Consider the following 26,532-nt stretch of genomic DNA (forward strand, 5'->3'; position numbering starts at 1 on the left):
ACATAAACATTGTTCAGTACCATCTAAAGTTGCCAGCATTGTATAAACAGTTTTAACCTCCTTTATGTTAAAATTAATCTCATTAAAAGGTATAAAAGCGCATTGAATTGAAACTTGAGGGTATACTGAATGAACTGCACGCTGGCATGCGCGCTCAAATAAGTACAAACACGAGCTTTTAATGAAATTAGGATTAAAAACTCCCGATCGGCAATTTGGCAACTTGCTCCAAGGTTTATTGACAAAGGGCCTTCGAAGTGGAACTGGTGAAGTCTTGAAATGAACCGGATACCGGTGAACGTTGTTTTTGTTTTGTTTTTTTTATCTAAGAAAACGGAAGGTCGTATTTTGATTCCGGGTGAGTATAATAATTATAATTAATAATAATAAGCGTGATTAGTGGAGAGGAGTCGTCTAGAAACGAATGAGTAGGTGAAGGAGCCTTTGGGCAGTTGCTGCCTGCCCCGGCAGCCATTATGCCTAGCTCTGCCCTCGATCCGGTGTCGAAGACTATGTTGACAGGCCGATTTTAACCGCCGGTTGCATTTTCCCGAGATGTAACCCAGTACCGGGATCTTTTCGGGAAAAAACCGTGACGCTTTTCCGGAAAATAATCTCGTAATGTTTCCCACACCCACCATAACTAGCCCAACCGTACCTAACCTAACATAACTTAGGGGCATAGTAAAAAAAAAACCAGGGCTGGTGCAATACTAGCATACTTCTCAGACATTTGCCCGCCGGGTATGGTTATGGAGACAATGGCCTTTCCTAATAGTGTATTTGTGTTTTTTAAAAGATAAAAGGTAATTATTAGTGATTAAATCTATTAGGGGTACTATCCAGATTTACCTGGCATACCTTGAGCTAACTTCAGGTCTTTGACCCAGGCCGATGTTTATGTATATAAGTTATTTTGGGGTTCCCTGAATCAATCATTAGGCTAGGAGGGGTATTGTGGATACAACCTTACCCAAAATGATCATTCTAAACCCATCCTAGGCTGCATAGAATTTTGCCTAGGTAATTCTAAGCCGGCTGTCCGCGGTGAGCTAGCCCATGGCAGTTGACGTTTTCTTATGTTATTTTACCCGCTGAACAAGAATTTAAAATATTTTGTTTGTTGGCTGTAACTAAAATGTAATTGACCCTTGAAAACTGCACGTCTGTACCAGTGGGTGGCACACAGCTCAAGGTTAAATTACAGTTTACCAGCAGCCGACCAGCAAAATATTACCTTAAACTCTTGTAAAGCAAGCAAAATAACATAGAAAAACGTCAGTTGCCATAGTCCAGCTCCACTGCACACTATTTGAAGCTTTTGTAAACGGAAAACAAAACATTACCATTTCCACTTTCAACTTGGGTGGCCTCTATAGGTCGCCGTAGCAGAACGGCGCTGCGCACCTTATCTGCATTTTTAAAGATTACTGCAAGCTCGTATGTTCTGGCAAGAGGTAATTACTTTAAATTCTTGTTCAGCAAGTAAAATAACACAGGAAAACGTCAATTGCCCGTCTCTCGCAGTTCTCGCTAAGCGCAGAAAACCGGCAACTGCTGGATGATTGGTGAACCAAAAGCTAGAGCATGCGTGTTAAGGCTTAGAATCAGTATCCATTTATTTGCCCTTCTCTTTACGCTTGTTTTTCGTGTTCCAAATGACATATATAACAGGACGTACAACAATAAGGTACCAAAACCTTTTCCCAATATATTTAACCCACCAAAAAACCCAAATTCCCAACTGGTCTCCCTTACTGTTAGCTATTCTCGAAAGGGTTTTACCACACCAGTTCTAAGATAATTTGGTAAAATTGCAGTAAAAGGCAACGTGGCCAAATGGCAAGGAAATACACTTTTCTAGGTCATTTTGATGTGTTTCGCACAAATTTCACATTAAAATTCGTCGGAAATTGATAGTTTCTTAGAAATACCTGGATTATTTTCTCCCATCTAACGCTTTTAGAGGTTCTGATACTGGCGGTGCAAGTGTTTGTTGTCGGCCAGATGGAATGTCCCTTCGCAGAGTTTAGTACTGGCCAAGGGGACGGTTGGGTACCCATACATTAACAAGTTATTGTACTTGCCGGACGGGATATGAACCTTATTTTCTCGTCCTTTGGTCATGCATAAGTTTGGGGCTGTGACCTGGGTAGTCGAGTGAAAAGTTAGGGTTAGGGGCTGCGACCTGGGTACTTCTGTGAGAGGTTAGGTTAGGTTGTGTGGGTTTCACTGATAAGGAAATATGTTATTCTGATTGATTTTGATGTGTTAAGCACGAATTTCACCTTCAATTTTCGTCGGAAATTTATGGTTTTTGGTCCACTATGTACATGGAGTTAGCTCCAAAACCGTTAATTTCCGACGAAGTTGAAGGTGAAATTCGTACTAAACACATCAAAATCAGTCAGAAAAACATTTCTTTGTCGTTATGGCGTGTTGCCTCTTACTGCAATAATACCGATAATTTACAGCTTAATTAAAGCCGAGCAACAAAATATTACTTTAAATTCTTGTTCAGCAGGTAAAGTTCTATAGAAAAACGTCAACTGTCATAGCCTAGCTCACCACGGACAGCCGGCTTAGATCTACCTATAGCCTACAGTAGAAATGTCAGGCCCTCGCTCAGGTTATTGAAGTTTCGTACCTGGGAATGGCTTCAGATTTCATCATGTTTGTGTTTTATTGTCTTGTCTAATAATTTCTAAGTTTTAGCTCCGCACCTGTTTTTTTCCTTGGAAACTGGTTTTTTCTACACTTTTATGGTTTCTGATACTGGTGGTGCATTTGTTTGTTGTCGGCCAAATGGAATGTCCCTTCGCCGTGTTTAGTCTGGCCCGGGCCGGGGGTGGGGTGCCGGTACCCACATGTTAACAAGTTATTGCACTTGCCGGGCTGGATATGAACCGTTCCAAACAGACGTACCCGTGCTCTGTCTTGTGGAGATCGTGTATGGAAACCCATTGTTGGATGGACTTCAGGGGTTAATGACTGGTTAATTACATTTGTACGACAAAAATTGAGGGTAAATCCTTAATTAGCAACAAAAAAACTCTAGAAAAAGTCAAGTTAGAAGGAAATTGCCGCTGCGGAGCTACTGCTTAGATCTACCAAATTTTCAGTAGACTAATGGGGAATACCTACAGACTAATAAGTTTAGGCTAGGCTGTGTAGGGAAGAAGTGAGAAAGGTCGAGGGAAAGTCGACACCGCAGAGTTTCCAATGGGGAAATAGGTAGTCTACCTGTTGAATGGTTCAAAATATGAAAATTCAAGGGAACCAAAATGCTTTTAAATTTTCTTTTGCATGCACTGTAAACGTACACCAAAAAAATAAAGTTATTTATTTCTTAAATGGATGCTGCCCAAAACCAGGTTTTGGATTTTGCAACAAATTTTTGGTAAAACTCAACACTACTGCCGCGGCCTGGTTCCCGCCAGTTGGTGGCTGTAACATGTACCACCTCATGTCTTTGTTTATGTTTATGTTACAGTCACAAGAGCACCTTAAACCACTGTTTTTGTTTGTTGAATGTGTCAGTTGTGTAGGAAACATAAGAAGTCTTTCTATGAGGTTGATGTAAAATCCAGTAGTGTGTTCTTCAAGAGGATTTAATTTTGCTTTCACACTTCTTATATGTACACTGTTGTTGTCACAAATGACAGAGAACAGACTTTGTTTGCACATACATGTTATGGCAGAAATGGGTAAAGAAAATGTGCTCGTAACCTTGCAAAGACCTCCTTCCCTTATGGTGCAGTAGTTTTGTCCCTGCCATTTTGTAGTGTTATAAAGCAAAATCCAGATGTATGTTCTTCAAGAAGATTTAATTTTACTTCCATACTTCCTATATGTACTTTGTTATTGTCATAATGACAGGGCTCAAACAGTGTTTGCACGGACATTTTATGTAGAAAAGGGCAAAGAAAATATACTCATGCCTTACAAAGACCTTCTTCCCTTGTGTTACAGTAGATTTGTTCCAGTCACGCTATAGTATTTTATTAAGCTTATTGAATTATTGACATGCCAACTGTCAAATAGGTGTGGAACATTGCAATATGAATGGGATTGAAAGATTTTCTGTCTGATATACTCATTTCTGTTAATATAGTTACGTCAGTTTTCCCTTTTATGGGAGTAGATATGAAATGAGCTCTCTCTCTCTCTCTCTCTCTCTCTCTCTCTCTCTCTCTCTCTCTCTCTCTCTCTCTCTCTCTCTCTCTCTCTCTCTCTTGGGCATTGTCTGCCCAGTTTCCATGTGGTCCAAGTCTTCATCTGTCGTTTCTCCTTGGTTTTTCTGCTGTTCCTCAGGTCTTCATCGTATTTAGCACTTTCTTAGCTCATTTCTTTTCATAATAACTTTCATTAGTGAATTTACAGTTGTTCATCTCCTAGCCTCTGGACATTATATCTCTCTCCTACTTTTCTTATTTATTACAATATGTTCTTTGCAGTAGTATCTGTCTTGAATCTGGGCAGTGTGCAAACTGTCCTGCTCAAATATGGTCTTTGCAGTAGTACACTGCTGTCTTGAATCTGGCCAGTTTGCAATCCAACCTGCAAAAATATGGTCTTTAAAGTACATAACTGTAGAATATGGGCAGTTTGCAATCCTACCTGCACAAATATGGTCTTTGCAGTACATTCCTGTCTAGAATCTGGGCAGTTTGCAACCCTGCCTACACAAAGATGGTCTTTGCAGTGCATTGCTGTGTAGGATCTGGGTGTTTTGCAAACCTACTAACACAAATATGGTCTTGACAGTACACTGCTGTGTAGAATCTGGGTAGTTTACAATCCAATCTGCATAACTATGGTAATTGCAATACACTTCTGTGTAGAATCTGGGCAGTTTGCAGTCGTACTTGCTCAAATTTTTAATTAATGCACTTTTACTAAAAATTAAGTGAGTTTCATTTAAGGTTTTGTATTTTCTTGAATATTCATACTGTGCATTATTACCCTTAAAAGTTAAGATGTGTAATGACTACAATATACATAAGCTAGATAGATCTACATCAGTAACATGGTGAAAACTAATCATGGCACTTTGAAGTTGTCATCTTGATTTTGTGAAAATAATGATTTGAATGACCTGAGTTTTTCCTTTTTTTTTTGACAGATGGTGGAGTACATCAAGAAGAGTAGTTGTTAGGGTCCGCACATCATCCACATGGCGATTAACAGGGAGCTTCCAAACTATGCTGTTGGATATTTGGTGAGTGTGATTTGTAATTAGGAATGAAGAGACTTCCTCAGTTGACAGAATGGAAATGTTTTGGTGTTAAGTGTAAGTAATAATCCACAAGGGGTTAGGAATGGATAATTATAAAGGTTATAACTTTTCCCCTGAGGAGTATAGGCTGCAATAATCACCCCACGTTTAAACACAAATCCATGAAGACAGCCTTTCAAGTGTTGAGACTCAATGGTCATTAATTCTGGTCATTTTTTTTTATTCCAAGGTGTCATTATATTGTGGAGCTTAGTTATTTGTTTAAAAAATATGCTCCACTTGCACTTCTTGGGTCACAGACAATCATGGCTCAAGTTAAATAGTACCAGAGATATATTGATGTCTCGTAGTATCCCTTCTTAGGCCCTGCTGCCGGTTCTTTTACTGTCTTTGCTGCTTCAGCTGTTTAGCTTCCCTTTCCCTCCCTCATTATCTTTGTTTACTTTTGTTGTTGTCAGGAGGTCCCATCAAAGTACATCCACTCAGGCCCTGACGGGATTTCAACTGTCAGCGAGCTCACACGAGCGAAGGGGTTTTCAAGACGTGCAGCAGAAGCTATTGCTAAATGTAGACGCTAATCTTCCAACAGCATCTACCAGGCAAAATGGACAGATTTTAGACTCTGTTGTAGATAAAAGGATTGGATTCTCCAAGGGGGATGCAGTTTGTTCCATCACCCTGGGCATTCTAGTGAAGAACGAGAATCCGTCACAACCCTGGCCTCGTTCTTTTACCATTTAAAGTTTAGTGGATATTTTAGACACAGAAGAAGAGGAGAGGTCTCTTTGCCCTGTGAGAGCTCTTAGATACTACTGTATCTCCAAAGAACTGAGAAAATCAGAGAGCCGGCAAGTAATCCTTTGGTGCTTGGTGAAGAACCCTTGTAGACCCTTATCAAAGAATGCCCTCTCATTCTTTTTAAGGGATCTTATTTTGGAAGCACATTCCCAGATTGGAGAGGATGTTTCGCCTGTCATGAAGGTTAGAGCTCATGATGTTAGGGCTTTTGCTACCTTGGTAGCCTTTAAGCATAATGTGTCCCCTCTCTTTTATTCTACAAGCAACATACTGGAAATGCAAGTCAGTGTTCGCCATGCATTATTTGCGAGACATAGAAATAGTCTATGAGAACTGCAATACCTTAGGACCTTTGTCTGTGGCTGGCCTAGTGTTGGGTGAGGAAGGGTAGGAAGCATCCCTTCCATCCTTCTGTCTCTTTGCCGTGACATAGGGTGTCCTTTGTTGGCCATTGGAAATGTCCTTTGCCGCAAAGCCCCTACTAATACTTTGTCAGTTATTGGGTTACTCCTTCATTGCAAAGTCCCCACTTGAGTAAAGGTGCTCCTGGCTATACTGTACCGCCACTCCACTACAAGCTTGAGATGAGCACCAACAAGAGGCAGTATCTACCTCAAGTAGCTCTCTCACCAGGTAAGGAAACAGCAAGCATTTTATCAATGCTAGCCTATTTTTTGTACTCAAGTTCATTAACCTTATTAATGTCTTGGGGTACAAGATGTCCATGAATCCCCACCACCTGTCAGTGTGGATTCAGCTAAATAATTACTGGGTAAGTTACTTATATAAAGATGACATTTTTATAATAAAATAAAGTTTTATAAATACTTTCCAAGCAGTTACGGACGGAGCCCGCCCTCCTCCCCTTGCATGAACATTTAAGCATGAATGAATTGAAGCTCTTGGCTGAGTTGTTCCTTGCTTACCCCAGAAGTGGGCAGGGCTAGTCACCTACATAAACAAAAGAATCGCTGCCGCGAATTCCAAATTCAACTACTCTTAGCTAAGTAATTACTGGGTAAGTGCACATAGAACTTTTTATTATAAAAATTTATTTAAGAGGTTCCCTATGTGCTTCACTAGACTTGCCTGTTTGTAGACTCATTCTTCACAAAAACAACTAGCTTTATGCATACCCTGAGATGCCCTCATTTGACCTACCCACACTCGCTATCCTCGTTGTGTTCCCAGCCGAGCGTTTAGATAGACAGTCTCGATGCAATGACGAATTGTAGTCTCATTATTTTGTGCAGTTTTTGGGGTTTGTTCTTATCCCCCCTTTCTTATTAACAGAGTTGTCGAATTATCTTTCTGTGAAAGTTTCACATAACTAGCCTGTGAGAAATAGTGTCTTTGTCACCAGAGAGTGACTTGATCACATGATCAGGTGTTGGAAAGGTTGTTCAGTCTTGCCCTGGTTTGGACCAAAAATTTGACCATGTATTAATATTGGTGCCTGAGTTGACTAGTGTTAGTGAAACATAATTAGGAAGTGCTTTCATGTTTATAAATACGTAGGCAGTCCCTGGTTAACGGTGGGGGTTCCATCCCCGGGTGAGCGCCGCTAACCGAAAATCAGCGATAATAGCTCTGAAAACCCCACTTTATGGCGCCGTTAACTGGAGATTGACGCCAAAATCCCCGTTTAATGGTGCCAATAACCTGAGACCAGCACCAGTACCGGAGACCAGCACTGTTAACCAGAGATCAGCACCGTTAACTGGAGATCAGTGCTGTGAATCAGAGATCGGTGCTGAAAATCTGATTAACGACATTGCTAGCCAAGCGTCGTAACACCGAAATGCCGTTAACCGATGCCGCCAGTAAGCAGGGACTGCCTGTATCTAAGACTGTTGAGTGTTATGTTGTGAATATTAACTGACTAATTTAGGGAAAGTGCCAATTGCATTAAGTTCCTTAGCTTTTCCCCATTGGGTTCAGTTTTTCTTTGTCCAGTGAGACAGAAGAGAAAAGATGGAACATGTCAGGATTAGCAAACACATCATCTCCATATCAATAACAGCAAACCCAATGATACCCATGTAAAGAATGGCCAACCTTTCTGGTCCGAACTCCAATTCCACATGAGCGCTAGTACTAAACATGGCAAAACAGTGATTCATCTACACTATTTTTCCGTGTTTAGTACTAGCCCCTGGGGGACCAAATGTCTGGTACTGAAGTGTTCATGTCTAGAACAGCGAACCAGATTATTCCCTTGTAAAGAATAGTGAACCGAATAATCTTATTGTAAAGAATAGTGAACCCTGCTGCGAGTGGGTTTGCTAATCTTGACATGATCCGAAAAGATTTTCCATTTTTGCTTCATAACATAATTGTTTTTTTGTGTTGAGGTTGGTACCGACTTGGGCAACAAAATTCCAGTTGAAAACTCACGTTTGCGTTTCTCAGTGCGGCAGTCCAGTGAGTGGTTGGAGATCCTGTTCTGCCCTCCATCATGGAAGATATTGGGAAGCACATATTACGTTATTGCATGGGCAAAGACAAGTCGTGGAAAATTCAAACGACCCTCATTCGGTTTGTATTTCACGTAGGGAAAGTGTGAGTCATGGCTGTCTTCTCAGTGGGAAAAATACTGAAAGAAGTTAGAGAAAGAAGCCTACGCTGGTCTCCAGAGAACCATCTTACTGCATCCCTTCTCCCTATCCATCACTACCGATCCAAACACCTTCTTTGCCTGTCACACCCAGTAAGAATATTTTTTTCTCATCCTTCATCCTCTGAACCTAAGGAAGTTCCACGGTCAACGTCGTTAGCATTATGGCAGACTCTGAGCCAGTGCCCCAGTTTGTGCTGACTCTGGTGGTCAGCTACCTGTTGAACACATGCTGGTGCACTGTCCTAGATTTAATCACCTTAGGGAAAAGTACTTATTAGTGGGGAAGACTGTTTTAGAAATTTTAAATTATGAAATTGAGGTAGATAACCTTATGGGTTATCTGAGAGAATCTGATCTTTATTAATGAGATATATTTATTAAAGATTTGTCATATTTATTTTATATATTACGTATATATTTTAAGTATAAAATTTTTATATGTATTTATTTTGTCTGGTTTTTATCTAATATTCTTCATTTTTTACGTTCATATTTTAACACTGCATTTTACTAGTACTGTACAGTATGTTGTTATTCACCTTTTCATTATCTATCACATCATTAATTTATATATTTCATCTTCATCGCTGCGCTGAATAATCTTGATGGGTTCTGGTGCTTGGTCTTCTCTAAATTTCATAATTGATCAGTTAACGGAGAATTCCAGGGAGGTAGCGGGACAAAACAGATATGGGAGAGTAAGTATGGGAACCGGAATGGAGTGGACTCTCCATATAACCCATCCCAGCCCATGGGAGACTGAGAACACATAGGAGGGAGTGCATACCACCAAAGGAGAGGGAGGTCTACCTCTTCAGAGTCACTCACTCCCCTTAACCTGTTGTCAGGGCATAAGAAGTGTCATCATCCAGAGCCACCCTCAGAGATGAGACCATCTATAAGGGGGGTGAGCAACATTCCCTAAACACACCAGAATGTAGACATCAAAAGCAACAGAAGAGTCAACAGTCACTATACATGTCTGGGGAGACCTCCTGCACAGGTTCCAGAAGCGTGATGTGACATGGTACCTCCTTGAGGTGTGAGCAGGACGGAGAAAGACGTCACCCCTCTCGTCAGCAGTCCTGACACCAGTTTGTCACTCCCCGTCCGTCAACCGTAAATGTGTCGCGAAGCGGTACTTTCCTAAAACAAAAGAATAGCCAGAACCATCCCAACATCAATCTCAACACCGTTCATCGAGTTGGGAAACTGATGGAGAGTTGAAAGTACGCCTGCTCTCAGATGGGGAATGGTCTTCCCCATGGAAGAACCATAACAGATCCCAGTCACATTCTCCCCCATACTGGGCGGGGCGGCGTACAGACAAGAAAGAATGGAAGGTATTGTGAAGCACCCAACACTTTTTACCCAAGACATTGGAGATGGGACAATCGGTCACTTGAACAAAAGGGAGCACGGGAAAGGCTGGGACCGTCAAGCCAAATAAGTCCGTCGGACTTAGAAGAACTTGACCCATCTCTTCACGATCTACTAGAGGAAGAAGTCAGTTTTGCCAACTTCATCCTTAAGGTAAGAAGAAAATTAGACCTACTGAAGCCTTAAAAAGAAATGCCCGATGATGGTCCAGACTCCACTTACATGGATTGGATAGCGGAGAACATACCAGAGACCAAGCATTCTATCCATCTCCCTTGGTCTTCAGTGGTACATTCTGTAAATTAGGCTAAAGGAGTTGGATAGCCTAATAGCAAGGAGGAAGGTTCCCTGGCCTCCAGGTCTCAAAAATTACCACCCCCACCATTACCTCATCAAACCAAGTACTGAACTATGTCATGGAGAAACCTGCCACTCTTCCCAGGAGTGTGAATGTGGCACTTTGCTGGTTGTCTGGAAACCCTTCCTTAGACACTTCATGACAGATAGGCTCTATGTTCACCAGTAAGGAAATGGTGAATTGGGATGGAGTGTTGGGAAGGGCATTGAGAGATGTCTTGTGGCTGGACATGTGCCAAAGGGGCAATTATATCACAAATTAAAGATTTCGTTTCTCCCAAAACCATGGCTCACAATTAAGGAATGTTTGACACCTATGGGAAAAGCCTTGAAATATGTGGCAAAACAAGTAACCAATGGATGGGCTAATATCCTGCTGAAAAGAGGAGAATCCCTCCTGTCTCTGGCTCAGAGACAAATCTCAGCAGATTGTTGGCTGAACCTAAGGAACAGCCCCCCCTGTCAGATGTGTCCAGATACTTCCTTCCAGGGCCTCCCAGTCAAGCAATAACATACAGGAGGGAGGACGTAAAAGACATTCTCTCATCAACCTCTCTTAAGTCTACTGCAAGGAGACAGTCCTACAGTTGTGGCATCCAAGGTAGACAGACGAAATCTACAAGACAGACCTTTTGAGCCAAGGTTTCACCAGCAAGTCTCTCAATCTTTCCGAGGCATATCACAAGAAGGAAGGCAACCTTACTGTACCACCTTAGCCCCCTGTCCCGGGAAATGTAACGGGATCGGAAAGAGAGGGGGCAATAGATGAGAGGGAAAGAATCCCACATCCACATCATCAGACCAGGGTGGGGGCCTGTCTGGAGAACAAGTGTCAGAGTGGCAGGAGGCCAGAGCAGAGGAATGGATGGTCCAAACACTGAGGAAGGGATACATCCTCGCCTTCGAGCAGAAACCTCTCTTAACAACAATTCCACTCGAGTTCTTGCCCTACCGGAGAGACTCTGCCAAGGAGAGAGCCCTTCAGAGGGAAGTCCGAGACATGCCCATCAAGGGGCAGTAGAAATAGTGAACGGCAAGACACCAGGTTTTTACAGCTGCCTCTTCCTGGTAGAGAAGGCATCGGGCTTGGAGACCAGTCATAGATCTATCAACATTGAACAGCTGCCAATCAAAGAAGAAATGGCAACTCGTAATTGGTCATCTTGTGTCCTTGGAGAAGTTAGCACCAAGGGGCAGGACCCACATCCGTTTCTTATAGTGGAACTTGAAGGAAACAGACACAGTAATAGAGAAGAACATGCAGGGTCTGTGGTGGTGGAGAGACCCACAAAACCATCTGCAGGGATTGCATTTAAGTCAATCAGCTCCAGAGATGCTAGTTTACTCAGATGCATCCCTAGGCAGGTGGGGTGCCCACCTGAATGGAAAGTGCGTTTCAGGGAAATGGGACGGAAAGGAATGTCATGACCACATCAGCATCCTGGAGATGAAAGCAGCCTGTTTGGCACTGCAACCTTTTCAGGAATAACTCCAAGGGAAGACCACGACGGTCATAAGTGACAACACCTCAGTGGTGTGCACTTGAACAGGCAGGGAGGAACGATCTCCTGTGTTCTAAATCAGTTAGCCATAAAAATTCACAAATGGTCAGAACTCGAGGGACTAATACTGATGGCCAGATACATCCCAGGAAAGAAGAACATTGTGGTGGACACTAAACAGGGTAGACCAGATAGTAGGGACAGAATGTTTATTAAAGCAGGCAGTGGCAGCCAGGCTATTAAGGTTGTGTGAGGGCCCACATTGGATCTGTTCGCAACATCAAAAACGCACAAATTACCCCTGTACTGCTCTCCAGTCCCTGATGAAAGAGCTGTCCTGTAAGGCATTTTCCAGCATCAGTGGGACAACCTGGATGTATACATGTTCCCACCATTCAGCCAGATATGGAAAGTCATAAACAGTGTTCATGTCCCAGGGACAGAGGATGACATTGGTAGCTCCAAAGTGGCCACAAGCATAGTGGTATGTAGATCTTCTCCACCTGCTGGGAGACATACCAGGAGAGTTGCCTCTAACCCCCAAGTTTTTTAGGCAAGAGCGCAGCAGCCGAGTATATCAAGCAGCAGCCTCCCTCCAACTTCATGGATGGAGGCTATCCAGCAACTGCTTAGAAAGAAAGGGTTTTCAAGAGAAGTTGCAGCAGTCATTGCCAGTCCTCTTAGACAGTCCTCCCTCTATCTGTATCAAGGAAAGTGGAAGGTCTTCCTATGTTGGTGAAGTGAGAGGAATGTACATTCCCTCAAAGCAGCTGTGAAAGATGTAGCGGAATTCCTCCTTTTTCTGTGACAAGAAAAACCATTCCGTATCAGCAATTAAAGGTGACAGGGCCACCGTCTCCATGGTGTTTAAATCAAGAGGCATAGACTTGAGAGCATCATGGGAACTGTCAGATATGGTGAAACATTTTGAAAAGGGTTGCTCACCCAGAGTGTTAAAACCACGAGAGTGGAATGTCACCACAGTTCTTGCTTCATTGACAAACAGTCCTCGCTTCATCGACAAAGTCTCCCTATGAACAGATCAGGAAGGCTCCAGACTGGGACATGACTTTAAAAGCAGTGTTCCTCTTGGCATTGGTGTTGGCGAATAGGGTAGGAGAAATTCATGCCCTTTCGTATGAGATCACTCATGCCTGTGGATGGATGGAGTTGGGGCTTACCCTCCAGCCGGAGTTCGTAGCGAAGACTCAGAACCCCTCCACACATGACCCATGGTTCGATGGTTTTTCCATTCCCTTTCTCAAGGACTTCATAGAGAACGAACAAGAGGAAATGGTGCTATGTCCAGTCAGGGTTTTGAAAGCCTACCTGAAACAGACAGCCTCCCACATGCTAACTAACTGTAGGTTGTTTATAAGTACAGGTCGAAGAACACTGTCTCCTTCTGGCTGAGAGAAGTAGTGCAGACCCCATCCCCACCAGAATCAAGACACAACATTAGAGGTGTAGGTCCTTCAGTAGCCTTTAAAAGGAACTACTCTGTAGGACAAGTCCTGCGTGCTGGGGTTTGGAAGAGGCAGACGACCTTTACCTCTTTCTACCTAAAGGACATAGCACGCAAGTCCCTAGACACATTCATCTTGGGTCCAGTGGTGGCAGCACAGCAGGTGGTGTAAGGCGTAGAGCTGTCCCACAACTCCGTCACAAGATGTAGACATGCCTCCACAGCTCCGTCATGGGATGAATTTTGTTATGGTGGTCCGGAAGATCAAGAGCGAGTATTTTTCACAAAAGGTTATTTTGCAATTTTAGGGAATAAAGGGACACATTATGCTACCTTTTTAGAAAAGAGATTGGCCTCCCACCTAGAGTTGAGGCTCCTAAATATGGAAGTGTAGGTGAGTATTTGTGTGAGAACAAATAAATTAAAAATAAATTTGTATTTTTCCTAACATACGAACCTACACTTTCATATGGATCAAGTTACCCTCATTGTACCGCCCCTCATAGCCTGATCTCCCACTCCTGCCAAGGCATTGCAGACCTATGCACACACTGACTCCCTCAGTGAGGATAGCAAGCATGGGTAGGTCAGATGAGGGCATCTCAGGGCATGGGTAAATCTAGTTGTTTTTGTGAAGAATGAGTCTACAAACAGTCGAGTCTAGCGAAGTACATAGGGAATCCCTAAATATGAAAGTTTAGGTTTGTATGTTAAGAAAAATACAAATTTATTTTTAATTTGTTATTTTTGTTTATATATTCACTTTTGTTCATGCCACTTACCTGACAGATATATATATAGCTGTATTCTCCGAAAGGACCGACAGAAATTCAAAATCATGGCACACTTAGATGGCTAGGTGGTTAGTACTCATCCCGCCGCTGGGAGGCGGGGCATTAGGAACCATTCCCATTTTCTATTCAGATTTCTGTTACTGCATTGTCAACACCTGTTGTCAATACCTCCTGATTCTCGTAAACTTTTCCACTACATTCTGATTGTCTTTTGGTTTTTGACTTTGGCTTTGTGGATTGGGCATACGCTTTCTTGACTGTTTTGATTCTTGGTTTTGGCTTTTCCTGAACAAGATAAGTCTGATCTAGTTCTGCTAGTTTGGTGTAAGGAAGGAGGGGAGGTGAGGCTACTGAGCTTGTAGACTCCTCACACAGTATGCATGAGATGAGAGGGTATGTCTGTATGTTGGATGATCGCTGCAAGGAGTGCAGAATCGTTGCCTGATTCTGATTGGAAGGCTTACGATTCTTATGTTCAAGCTAGAGCGCGATCGTAAGGAGGTCTTCAGGAGTGTGTCTAGGTGGGAGCCAGGTATTAATTTATCACCTGTTAACCCTACTAATGCCCTTCCTGTAGAGTCAACCTCAGGATTGCGCCTGGCGGAAGGTAATGTCTCGCAGATTTTGAATCTATCTGTACTTTGAGCTCCAAAGTGCTGGCGATCGAAAGTGCTGGTGGGAAGTGCAGTGATCCCCAGTGTTGTAGGCGCCGATCGGCTCCCAATGCCTTCTAGCCCAGACTCCCGCCGAACTCCCAGGACTTAGGAATGGGCATGTCAAAGCCGCAAGAGGGTTACGGGACCCCCACCATCTGGCGCCCCTTCGCAGACCTTTGCTGACGCCTCCCCAGGCTGCCATGATCGTGCTCACAAGACGCATCCCATGATTGCTGGTCCGAGGCCCCTCTCCACTCTAAGGGGTCACGCTTTCGTTGGGACTTCTCGTCCTTTCAAGAGGAGCCATGTTGAAGAGGACGCTTCTCCTCTCTTTCCCGTGCCTTTGAATCTTCTCCCGACTGGCTGCGTGATTTGTCACTTCAGAAGAGGACCAGGATTTCTTCTCGAGGAGGACGGGCTGAACGCCCCAGCCAGCACTAAGAAGAGAGCCCCTGTCGCTTCCTTTTTGATAGAAGGAGGAGGACGTCTCCTTCCCCTCTCTTTCTTCATAAGAGCAGCCCTTCTGATAGGCTTCTCCCTTCAAGCGCCTTATCCAAGATATGCAGCGCAGTTGGGGCCTTTCCGCAAGGAGAAGGAACTCAGGCGCCCGTAAGGATTTGTCAGCTGCTGCCAAAGGCTCTAAGAGGTCCTCCTCTCTTCGTTCGTCTCTCTCCTGCGGTTTCTCGTAGTCGCCTCATCGCTCTGGCGGATCAGCCTCCGCCCGGCCGCGACTTTTTGGCCGATCAGACACCTCTTGCAGCCAGGCTTGCCGCCAGGTAAGAGTTCGCGCCAAGACGCCTTCTTGCCTCTCCCCTGCTTCTCGCCTCGCTTTGGCGCTCGCAGGACGCCCCAGGACGCTTTCTCGCGCTCCCGATCCCCGCATGACGCCGACTCGCCAAGAAGCTCGCAGTCAGCTTCGCCAGACTTCCGCCAGACGCCGCAGCTTGTGCGAGCAGGACGCCAGACGCCGGCTGCTTATGAAGCAGGACGCCGTCAGACGCCATCAGACGCTCGCTGTGACGCCTCCTCAGACGCCACAGACGCCGATGCGACGCTCCTGCATGAGTTAAGTTCGATTTTTCGGCAGCTTCTTCCTACAGAAGAGGTCTCTGGGCCGAATTTGGACCAAAGGTCTTTGTTCTTCTAGCCCCGGAAGACTCCTCCTGTCGCTCCTGTCGTAGAGGCTGATTTGTCTCAGGAGTCGGACTTGCAGAATAAGAACAGCCCCTTCGCCTTTCTACGACTACCGGTTTTGGCTAGCATGCTGAAGGAGCTTTTCCCGATAAATTTCAGCCTTCGTCTCTTTTCCTCCTTCGCAGTTAGCTGAATATGAGGAATAGCCTGAGCCTTCAAATGAAGACTCCCTCTGGCTACTTCAGAAAAGCTCAGAGTCAATGCGTGGATGAAGATACAGGAAGTCTCAAGGAAATCTTCCTTCGCTCTCCCCCCGTCTAGATTGTGCGGGAAAGCGGGAATGTGGTATGAGACGGGAGAGGAAATTGGCTCTAGAGTTCCTTCTTCCTCTCAAGGTGATTTTGCGAGCCCCGATGCGTCAAGGAGGTCTCTTTCGTTGTCGGCGGTGTCTTGGACTTTTCGAGACCGACACCATCTAAAAGGATCTTTTCAAGTCTATGGAGGTTTTTAACTTTCGACTGGTGCTTGGGGGCCTTGGACTTAAGAACTCAGAGGTCCGGATTCCATTTCTTCTGGGGGAGCTTGTCCAGTGTACTGTCGTGTACATGGACAAGGCCAGGGATGGCGAAGCATGAACTGGTTTCATATTTTGGCACAACCCTTCTAAAGAAGAGGGCTTTGTACTGCAATTTTGCTGCCAAGTCAGTTTCTCCTGTTCAGAGGGCTGAGTTACTTTTTGCCCCTCTTTCTAGCCATCTCTTCCCCCAGCCGCTTGTCAAGGATCTCGCTCCAGCCCAAGGAGAAGGCTACTCAGGATCTCCTACCCAGCCTTCAGACGCCCTAGTGGTCCTTCACGCTCGCAAGGACTTCCCCGAAGACAGAAGCCTCACAGAGATCTTCCTCCTAGACCCTTTTCGCGAGGAAGAGGTCTCTCTAGAGGCTTAGGAGCCCCTTCTTCCCAAAGGGGCAAGAAGTGACTTCATCACCTCCAGACACCAGTAGGAGCCAGGCTTCTCCCTGTTTCTCGAAGCCTGGAAGTAAGAGGGCGGATTCCTTGGTCCTCAATGTAATCTCAAAAGGTTATATCCTGCCTCGAAAACCCCCTGTCCTCTACTCCCAGAGATCTGTCGCCTCTTACCGTCCGGGGAACCAAATAGATTCTTTTAGATCTGCTGGAAGAAATGATCCAGAAGAGGCCATAGAGCGAATCCTGATCTGGAGTTCCAGGTTTTCATAATCGTCTCTTCCTGTCCCAAACAGTCAGTAGTGAGACCTGTCCGATCGCCACAGACTGAAATAACTTTGTCGCCAAAGAGAGGTTCAAAATGGAGACGCCCCAGTCGTGGTTATCAATGCACTGCGACCAGGCGATTGACGGCCCTCTGACCTACAGGACGCGTATTTTCATGTCCCCATTCATCCTCAGGTCGAGAAAGTTTCTTGAGGTTTGTCCTGTAAAGAGAGTAAAATTGTTCAGAGCTCTGCTCCCCGGACTGAGTACAGCTCCGATGGTGTTCATGTCCTGATGGAGGAACGCCGTCTGCGGCTTCATCTTGCCGGCATAAGGATATCGCTCTATCTAGACGACTGGCTCATCCGAGCCTCATCGGAACAAAGGTGTCTGGAGGACTTGCTTTCAACTTTGAAACTGACAAAGTCCCTGGGACTTCTTGTAAATTTAGAGAAGTCTCATCTGATCCCTCCTCTCCTTTTCAGTCCATTCTTTATCTGGGGATCTGATGGATTCAGCTGGAGCCTGAGCCTTTCCATCCCAGGAATGTGTTCAGCAGCACTGCTTCAAAAGTCTTGCCTCCTGGGAAAGAAACATGCTCGGTGAGGGAATGATGAGTCTGTTGGGGAACTACCATCACTGGAGGAAGTTTGTTTCTGGGAGGTTGCATCTCAGACCCCTACAGTCTTCTGGCGACAACTGGAAGAACAAGGAGACTTAACGCAGTTCCCAGATCTCTCTGTCACACCATCTCTTCGCAGGCCGATCCTTTAAAGGCAGAAGGTCTCTCTCTATCTTCAGAGCCCTGACCTAGTGTTGTTTCTCCACGCATCCATAGCTGCCGGGATGGGGAGCAACACTAGGGGGAGGAAGGTCAGGCACCTGGTAGGGAACAGGTGTCCAGCATAGAATCAAAAGAACTGAAAGCGATTTTCCTGGCTCTTCAGTTCTTCTCAACATCAAGTTGCAGGTCGGGTGGATCAAGTCAACTCCGATAACACCACGGCCCTGGCGACTTCAAGAAACAGGAGGTACTCATTCAGTCCCTGTTCTGATCGCTAAGAGATCTGCTTGGGCACTCCATTCGCCGGGTGACGATTCTCACTGCTTTTGTAGCAGGGGTCGAGAATGCACGCCACCTTCTCAGTCGACAACATCAGCTTCTGCCAACAGAATGGACTCTGAACGCAGAAGTGCTTCAGACCTTTGAAGCTTTGGGGTCGTCCCCGGTGGACACTTCAAGAACACCACAAGGCCCCTTTACTGCTCTGCTCTCGGGACCCGGGAGCTCGAAAAGTAACAGATGCCTTTCTCTGGGACTGGGAAAGGTCTAGATCTGTACGCTCTTCCATTCAAGATTCTGGGAAGTCGTCAGAAAGTTCAGCCCTGTAAGGGACGAGAATGACTTGACCCGCCCTTTTGGCCTTCTGTTATGAATGGTTCCTTAGAGGTCATGTCTCTCGTGGTGATTCTCCAAGAACGCCTTGAGAACAGATCTTCCTCAAACAACCCCACTCCCGGAGAGGGTACCACAAAACCCTTCCCGCCTGAGTCTAACTCGCATACAGACTATCGAGAAGCTGCTCAGAGCGAGAGGTTTTCAGACCAGTGGCTAAGGCGATCGCTAACGCGCAGGAGAGTTCTTCCCAGCGCAGTGTACCAGTCCAGTGATCATTTTCAGAAGTGGTGTAAATTTCATGGAATTCTCCACCACGACTCCTTCTTTCCTAGATAGTTGGACTTCCTTTATATCTGGAGAAGGATTTGAACCTGGCAGTCCCTACCATCAAAGGCTAGAAGTATGCTATGACGGCCTCAGGCATAGAGGCCTGAACTTATCGGACAATAAAGACCTTCATGATCTTCTCTTAGGTCTTTGAGATGCCCAAGGTAGCCTCCCTGCCACTTTCGGGAAACTTAGATGTGGTTCTAAAGTTCCTGGATGTCGAAGAGGTTTGAACTCTTTAAATTTGCTTCCTTCCTTGGTTATATCAACTAAGAAAGCTATTTTCCAACTGCTCCAAGGACGGCGAAGAGAGCAGTGGAACTCTGCCGCTCAGCAAGATTATGTGCCTTGTATGTTACCCTAATGCGTCTGTTCTCTGAGCCCCAATTTTCTTGCTAAGAATGAGAACCCGTCTTCCCCTTGGCCCAGGTCCTTCGAAATTAAGGGTCTGACGAACATCACTGGACAAGAACCTGAGAGAACCCTGTGTCCTGTCAGGGCTCTAAAATTTTATTTGCAGAGTGACCAGGATTGTAGAGGTCCTTCTAGGCACCTTGGTGCTCCGTTAAGAGGCCTGATATACTTCTCTCAAAAATGCTCAAGTGTTCTTTTCGATGAAGCACCATCATAGACGCCCATTCCAGTGTTGTAGACGAAGATTTGAGAACTTTCAAGGTTAAGGCTCACGAAGTGAGAGCCATTGCTACCTCAGTGGCCTCCAGAAAAAACCAGTCTCAATGACATTCTGGTGCCACTTTTTGGCGAAGCACCCGGTCTTTTGCTTCTCATTATCTCACAGAAGTGAAGACGTCTCGTATGAGAAAATGCTGTGCGCTGGGACCTTACGCCTGCAGAATAATGCATCTTTGGGAACAGAAAGCCACCTCATCCTCCTTTAGTTTTGTTTTGCAGTGTTTAAATATTTCTTGCTGATTTTTATGGTCGCTGGGTCTCCACCAGGTGGTCGCCCCAGTCCTTAGTTTACAGCACCTTTTGACGCAGAATCCAGGCCACAGGGTTGTTAGTTTGTCGCCACCTCAAAGCAAGGTCATATGGTCTAGCTCGCTATTGTGGTCTCGCCCGTTGACAGACTATCTAGATTCCACCAGCTTTAGGTCTCACCCCGCTGGAGTTTTCGCAAAGCAGAAGCAGGCTTGGGGGTGACAGTAATCACGAAGTCAGCACAAGCAATACAGGTATGTGAAAACTACAAGGGTCAATCGCCTGCTAAGGTTTTGTTTCAAACTTATTCTTCTTGTTCTTCCCACTCTCCAATGGTGGGATTCAGCTATATATATATCTGTCAAAAAGTGCATGAACAAATGATATTTTCTTATGATAAAATAAAGTTTGTCTACTTACCTGCAGATAGCATAATCATAGTACCCGCCCTCCTCAGGAGACAGTAGATCTAGTTTCTAGAAAATCTGAACAGCAATGGAATGGTTCTAATGCCCGCCTCCCAGCGGTGGGAATGGGCATAACCACTCCGGCCCATCTATGCAGCCGTAAGTTTTTGAATTTGCCGGTCCTTTCGAGAATACAGCTATATATATATCTGCCAGGTAAGTATGAACAAACTTTATTTTATCATAAAAATATCATTTTGTTGTTGTCTTCAGCTTTTGGTGGACCTTCTTACGTGACTTTTGGCCTTACTGGTGAATTCCTGATAAGTTTAGATTTTGTTTACATGTCTTAACTTATCAGAAGAGTCATGGTCATTGTATATCATACCTTTCCATGTTCTGCAGTATGGGTAATAGCTACCTAGACATTAGTAACTGATGAAGAGAACTATTATTGTGTATCACTGCTCTTTTCCTGTCATTTATATTCTATCTGTTGCCTTACCTCTCTTCCAACATGGCCCCTGTAAGGGGATAGTGCTGTCGCATTACTTAAGGTTTTATGCAGCCTCCCTTCGGCCCTTAGCTGCAACCCCTTTCGTTCCTTTTACTGTGCCTACGTTCATATTTTCTCTCGTCCATCTTACTTTCCATCCTTTCCTAACAACTGACTCATAATGCAACTGCACAATTTTCCTCCTGTTACACCATTCAAACCAGTTTACTGCCAATTTATGTTTCAGTGCAGAGTGGCCTCATAGGTCCCAGCGCTTGGCCTTTGGCCTAAATTCTGTATTTTATTTTATTCTATTCTTTCAAAAGGGCTGTCCACCACCTGTGCCTTTTACCTGCTTCAGTTCTTGCCTCATTTAAGGAAGAACTCTTCTGGCCAGTCCCATGAAAAGGGAGGAATTTGGCTGGTTGATGGCCAGTGTACAGTGAAGCTTTATCATTTGTGAGGATTATTTTGAAAAGTCTTAGTGCTGATTTTTTAATTTTACAAATGCTTATTTATAGACCTGCGTAATCATATCCTTTGTAAACGGAAAATTTAAGTGTGAATCAATGCTAGTGTTTTTAATGAGTGTGGACAAAGCATGAAATGCTCTGGCTGTTATGATTAGTCTAATACTGTATAACTGTAGGTACTAGTGGTTCAAGCATCATTATTGTTGAGTAGTTCCTCCCTGAAGTTTTGTCTGGTCAAGGAGTTTATCTGTGTTCTCAAGATCCAAAGCACAGGATGGTGTAATTCCTTCTTGTATGTAGGTCTCTCTTCTTTAGTTACTTACAAGAAAGACAGCGTCTGTTGTTGATGTCTCCTCCATAACACAAGCTGGCCAAGAATCTTTTCCGATACACTTTCATACCATGCTCTTGCAATGTTATTTCTCTATATCTGTCTCTTTCTCCTCTTAGTTTACCAAACGTAATGTCAGCATGCAAATGTTGAAGCATTATTCTTATAGTTTGTTGATATCTTTGTAGATAGAAGTTTGACAGTATCTTGTAATGAATTTTATTTTCATGTTTCATTTTGAAAAAGAAAGTTTCAGAGTATGTATTGAGACCACAGATGTCCATTGTACACTAACATATGTTCTTTGCTTTCCAGATAGATTTAAGAAAAAGGAATCGTCAACACGAACAGAAGGCACCCCGTCATTGAAACTCGTTTGAAATTTCGAGAACATGAAACTGTTGGTGTGAACAGAATGCAGCCCCTCACTGAAACTCATCAGAAAATCAGAGGAATATAAGCAATTTTTTTTTTATTTTCTCAAGAGGTGGCCAGTTTGATCAGAAGGGGTATTAATTAAATTGCTGTGCCTGGATATTATGGCTGCAGAATTAATCCATTATTGTTCATATTTTCTTTTGGACTGGTGGCATTTAATACAAGGTCTAATATGTTACTGGTTACAGTGTTAAAGAAGTGGCTCAGCTTTCACTAGAATTAAAATCTGAAAATGTCAGTTTATTAGCTGTACTGTATTAAGTTTTTGCCTCTTATTGTTAAGTGTATTTGCTTGTCATGTGATAAGTTGTATTTCATATATTTTTATTGGATTTGGGTATAGTGTGTATGGTTTTGGTATGCTTCCTTTTGATGGATAAATATAATTATTTGTGTGTTCTGCAATACTGTATTGCTAAGACTCGCATTTAACTTGACATAAGCTGAAACTGTGTAATTATCTGCTTGTGCTACACTGACAACTTGGGGTCATACTTATAACCATACTTATAACTTCACAGAATCTCCATAATGTTTCGTTAACTGATTATTTGACTTGAGGATGGGGTAGAAAGAATGGTAAGAAGTTCTGCTTTGCCTGTTAGAGTAGCAAACTTAAGAATAAGGACTAAGATTCTGTATATAAGGCTGGTAAGTCTAGCACTAGAAACAACAGGGAGAGACACATGTATCTTGCAGTAATTGTGTCGATTACAGCATAAAACATTTTATTTTTGCTAATGCCTTAATGTCAGTGGGACCAGACTGGTGGAACTAGCTAGACGATGGTCAGCGACAGGTGAAACTCTGCTTTATATCTTACCTGTCTGTTACACACACCTGCAAACTCTTTCCTACATGTTGGTATGCTGTGATAGTGCTATTCTAATAAGAGTATCGGTTATTTATCTGGTGGGATATCTCTCAGTTTGCATTTTTATTGTGAGGTTTAATCCACTGATATCAAAATGCAGTGAGCTTTCAGTAGTATACAGCTGAATCATGGTGGGAGTGGATACTGCATATGAGTGAGGAAGACAAATATGTTGATATAATTCATGTGGAGTATTTTTCTTGTTTCCACTGTAACGAGATCTTTGTCGTGGTCATCTAGTACCATATGCTTCTCGATACCCCTGTTCCATTTCCCTTTTAGTCCTTTTCTACCTTGTGCCAATTTAATTGGATAGTGGTGATTAACATCAAACACCATTCCTAGGTTAGACCTCACAGCATGTTTGTTATGCATTGTCTATCGCGGCAAGGTACTGCATTACACATTTTTTACTTGAGATTTTGCTACTGTGTTTTGTGTGTTTTGCATGGTGTTCATTTGGCTCTTGGAGGTTACAAGTCAAGCTAGAAGGTCATGGCCTCCTACTTTCAGGCGTTAATCTGTTACTTTTGTTTTTTTCCCTATATCTTAGGGCACTTGCACCCTTCTGTTTACCTCTTCTCCTTTTACTTTAAAGAGTCTTTCTTTTGCAGTTTGTAGTAGGTCTAACCTTTCTTCATCTGTTGTCTCTGGTCTTGAGAACATATCTAACTGGAGACCCCAGAACGGACTTGCAAAGTTTAAGGCCTTTAAGACACACTTTTGTCTCATTTCATCCATTTCTTGATTCTTTAGATTTATTCATTGGTCATATTGATTTTATTTAAAAGAAGTGTAACCCATCCTTTTTCATAGATCCATATGTTGGAGGTTCAGAACATGTCATCGTATATCAGGAATCAGAAACTTAAGACATTTAAACCTTCTAAAAGTTATTTTCTTTATAGCATCTGTTTTTGCATTCGTTCTAGTAATTCGTGTTATTTTGACCTGTTTCCTTGTTTGGAATATCTCCAGAGGGGGATAGTGCACCTCATGTGGTGCACTGTAGGCATTACTTAAGGTTCCTTGCAGTGTCCCTTTGATCCCTAACTGCATCCCCTTTTATTTTTATTTTTTTTTTTACTATACCTCTGTTCATATTCTCTTTCTTCCATCTTACTTTCCACCCGCGTCTAACAGTTGTTTCATAATGCAACTGTGAGGTTTTCCTCCTGTTACACCTCATAGGTCCCAGTGCTAGGCCTTTGGCCTAAATTTTGTATTCTGTTCTATTCTTGTTGGTAACATTTCTCCCTCATATAAGGATGCTTCATTGATATTGCTTTGCTGGAGGCTGTGTTGAAGTCTATTCAGTTGACACTGTGGCCATAAAGAAATCCTCGTACAAGAAGCCTGGGGTCAAGATGCAACCTAGACTTAACTAGAAATAGGGAGGAAAAGGAAGATGATTCAATAGAGAGAGACAGTCTCCTCTATTGCCTGGTGACTAGAAAGGTTATCTTGGTCCCCACTAAGTCTCCATCTGGAAAGGAACAAGGATCACTACCAAAATTGAAAGAGGTGATTGCAGGACTTGTTTCCCTTCATATCCTTTGTTCTTGGTGCTCTATGAAGGATATTTACCATGTTCCATTCACTGCATACCCTCTCCGGTCAGAATAATCTTGGATGGCTCTCCATAGTTTATCATTGGAGTAGTGAGGTACTATTCAGTATGGGTTTCCACAGAATATGCCCAGCTCATGCTCACCTCACGTGTGCTCTGCAGGCATTACTAAGGTTCTTTGCAGCATCCTTTTGGCCCTTAGCTGAAACCCCATTCATTTATTTCACTGTAGCCATTCATCTCGTTCTTCCATCTAACTTTCCACCCTCTCCTAATGTGTTTCACATTGCAAACTGAGAGGTTTTCCTCATGTGTTACACCTTCCAAAACTTTTTAATCTCAATATTCCTTTCAGCACTGAATGATCTCATAGGTCCCAGCACTTGATCTTTGGCCTAACTTTTATGTTCCATTCCATTCCTGATTGTCCTGGTGTTTGAGGAGTATTTGTACCATCCTCAGGCCTTTGCACAGTTGTGTTGGCGAGGGTGATAATCCTTAGTTCACTGAAGAAGGCCATCAATAGACGAAATCAAGGACTTCCCACTAGTTGGTGGAGACCACAACCACCATTAACCATTATCTTTTCGTAGCTTAAATTTGTTTAGTCTGCTGAGTGTTCAGGTATAAGTGAAAATAAGAGGCTTGTCTCAGAAAACCAAAAGATTAATCTACAAGGTAAATTGATATACAGTATATCCGTACAAGTTTTGTAAGATTGCCTTTGGTAGAATGATTTATAAAAATTGGAAGGGGAAAATAAGAGGTTTGTCTAGTAAAACAAAACAAGATTAATTTACAAGGTAAATTGGGATTTGTAAGTTTTGTGAGTCGCCTTTTGGTAAATTAATTCATATAAACTGGAATGGCAAAATTGGCACAGTATATATACAGTATACAGTACTACAATTACTTTTGTTCATATTTGTAATTGTTTTTCTTGAATGTGTAAAGGGACGATTTAAGTATGCTAAGTAACAGTGGTCTAAGGTATGCAAACTAGTAGCAATTGACGCACACCTAGCACTTGACGCTTAAATAAGAGTTGTTGAATTTGAAACTCCTCTGGTTATTTTAGGTATGTTACCACCTTAAGATATCCACCATGAAAAATTAGTCAGTATATCAAGGTTGATTAATTCTCTGCAGTCATGAAATTTTTGATAAAGGAGTCCATTATGGAAAAAAAAGTGTCGGATGTCACAAAGTCATTTTGAGTGTGAAGAATTTTTTTTTTTTAATAAACATTTTGTCTGTATTTATTTAAACCCATATTAATTTTTTTCATCACTGTAAAGCACACTAAACAAACCTGTCATTTTTGTATTGCTAATTTAGACAGAGGGGCCCATCTGGTTCAAGAATAAAAATGTAATTAGACAGCAGGAAGGTTTTTTTTTATAATTATAAACAACTGTTATTGATCTACTTTTAAGGGCAGACGGACCTCGCAAGAAATCAAAGGTGTTCCAGAAGTTCAAGAGGGGCTGTCCCTCAATGTCGAACTGACTCCCATTCCTTTATCCCTACTTTGACATCTTTTGTCAATCTTTGCTGCACGTTTTTATTCTTTGTTGCTCATTGTCAGCTGCAATTTTATCATGTCAAAGTGCTTTGTTGTCTACCTGTCATTTTTTCTTCAGTATACAATATGTTTCCTCTTCCCTCATTAGAATTGCGCTTTCATTTTGTGTTCTATTGAGTTTAAGGAAGTTTCTCCTTGTGCAGCTAATGTAACCCATATTTACATTGTAAAAACAATCTTTATGTCATACTGTACAACAGATGGTTTTCACATAGTTGGGGTTTGCCATTTTTGTTCTGCATCGTCCTTTAGGAGGCAGATCTGTTGTATCTAGAAGGTGGTGGTTTCTTCTGGGCTAAATAAAGTCAGTAGGATGCCTGTCCCAGTCACCTCCGTAAGACTAAGAACTAGTTGGAAAAACTTACAACCAATTACCTTGTGGGTTTGTTCCATGCGAATAGTGTTCATCTGCATAATAATTGATAATAATATTGATGAACCTTTGTACTTGTCCCCTGTAAACTTCATAGTCATTTGTCTGTCTCATAAACTTTTATTCCTTATGTTTGAGATC

At 43.1% G+C, this 26,532-nt stretch overlaps 1 long non-coding RNA gene across 1 annotated transcript; it reads left to right on the forward strand.

Annotated features, from left to right (window-relative positions):
- On the forward strand, window positions 1–25,671 carry LOC136851600 (uncharacterized). The gene is made up of 3 exons (XR_010856923.1): window positions 1–358; window positions 5,126–5,221; window positions 21,867–25,671. It is a non-coding gene; the product is annotated as an uncharacterized lncRNA (long non-coding RNA).
- Window positions 25,672–26,532: the final 861 nt, after the last annotated feature.

This window comes from Macrobrachium rosenbergii, chromosome 23 (genome assembly GCF_040412425.1).
Source record: "Macrobrachium rosenbergii isolate ZJJX-2024 chromosome 23, ASM4041242v1, whole genome shotgun sequence".
NCBI classification, from domain to species: domain Eukaryota; kingdom Metazoa; phylum Arthropoda; class Malacostraca; order Decapoda; family Palaemonidae; genus Macrobrachium; species Macrobrachium rosenbergii.